Here is a 2,128-nt window from a genome sequence, read left to right as displayed (position 1 = left end):
GCTGACAGAGGACACAGCTAACCTTCCTCACAGCATGAAGGGAGTTGAGCAGTCACTCACAGAGTCCACACAGACCACCCAGGACATCAGACAGACCTCCAGTCACACACAGACCTCCCTGCATATCAGACAGTCCTCAACTCACACAGACCTATCATTGTAATAGACAGACAGACACTCTCACACAGACCTCCTAGCATATCAGACAGACCTCCACTTATATACAGACCACCCAGTGAATCAGACAGACCTTCACTCTCACACAGACCTCCCAGTGTATCAAACAGACCTTCACTCTCACACAGACCTCCCAGTGTATCAAACAGACCTCCACTCTCACACAGACCTCCCAGCATATCAAATAGATCTGCACTCTCACACAGACCTCCCAGTGTATCAAACAGACCTCCCCTCTTACACAGACCACCCAGTGTATCAAACAGACCTCCACTCTCACACAGACCTCCCAGCATAACAGACAGACCTCCCCTCTCACACAGAGCCCAAAATATGATTCAGTTAAAAAGCTTTACTGTGAGAAGAGCTGCATTATCTCCCCTGAGTTAAAAGAGAGCAGTGACAGAGAAACTGCCAGACGATCTGAGAAGACCTTTAACATCACTCCTCCTGAGGAAGACCTGTAACATCACTCCTCCTGAGGAAGACCTGTAACATCACTCCCCCTGAGGAAGACACCTTTAACATCACTCCTCCTGAGGAAGACCTTTAACATCACTCCTCCTGAGGAAGACCTTTAACATCCCTCCTTCTGAGGAAGACCTTTAACATCACTCCTTCTGAGCAAGACCTTTAACATCACTCCTTCTGAGCAAGACCTGTAACATCACTCCTCCTGAGGAAGACCTGTAACATCACTCCTCCTGAGGAAGACCTGTAACATCACTCCCCCTGAGGAAGACCTTTAACATCACTCCTTCTGAGGAAGACCTTTAACATCACTCCTCCTGAGGAAGACCTTTAACATCACTCCTCCTGAGGAAGACCTTTAACATCACTCCTCCTGAGGAAGACCTTTAACATCACTCCTCCTGAGGAAGACCTGTAACATCACTCCTCCTGAGGAAGACCTGTAACATCACTCCCCCTGAGGAAGACACCTTTAACATCACTCCTTCTGAGGAAGACCTTTAACATCACTCCTTCTGAGGAAGACCTTTAACATCACTCCTTCTGAGCAAGACCTTTAACATCACTCCTTCTGAGCAAGACCTTTAACATCACTCCTCCAGAGGAAGACCTGTAACATCACTCCCCCTGAGGAATACCTGTAACATCATTCCCCCAAGGAATACCTTTAACATCACTCCTCCTTTAACATCACACCTCACACCTAACACCTCACACCTAACACCTCACAGCCCTCACACCTCACACCTTACATCTCACACCTCACAGCCCTCACACCTTACACCTCACACCTAACACCTCACAGCCCTCACACCTTACACCTCACAGCCCCCACACCTAACACCTTACACCTCACAGCCCTCACACCTTACAGCCCTCACACATCACAGCCCTCACACTTCACACCTAACACCTCACACTTACACCTATCACCTAACACCTTACACTTAACACCTAACACCTAACACCTAACACCTCACAGCCCTCACACCTTACACCTAACACCTCACAGCCCTCACACCTAACACCTAACACCTCACACCTAACACCTCACTTCACACCCCTCACACCTAACACCTCACACCTCACTTCACACCCCTCACACCGTTCACCCTCTGACTAGGGAATGTGAGTAACATTTTGCTCAGTTACATGTATTTCTACTTTTTCTGTGTATACTTATTATACTTGTATTTATGCTCCACTGTATTTGTGAAGACAGAGAGACAGATCTGTACAGTAGAGTCTAAATAGCCATTTTAGCCTTAATGAAGAGGTTGGAAAAACAGAGACATCCACCACCTTAACCCCCATGCGCTTGACCTCTCCATCCCCACTGAATGAGCTCTTCCTGGGGGCTGGACTCCTGGGTGAGCTCTTCCTGGGGGCTGGACTCCTGGGTGAGCTCTTCCTGGGGGCTGGACTCCTGGGTGAGCTGTAGATATGGGCAGGAATGCTACTGAAGAGCTCAAATCACCTT

The sequence above is a fragment of the Brachyhypopomus gauderio genome, chromosome 11 (genome assembly GCF_052324685.1).
Source record: "Brachyhypopomus gauderio isolate BG-103 chromosome 11, BGAUD_0.2, whole genome shotgun sequence".
Classification (NCBI taxonomy): domain Eukaryota; kingdom Metazoa; phylum Chordata; class Actinopteri; order Gymnotiformes; family Hypopomidae; genus Brachyhypopomus; species Brachyhypopomus gauderio.
The sequence above is the reverse complement of the archived record's forward strand: the minus strand, read 5'-3'. Positions refer to the sequence as shown.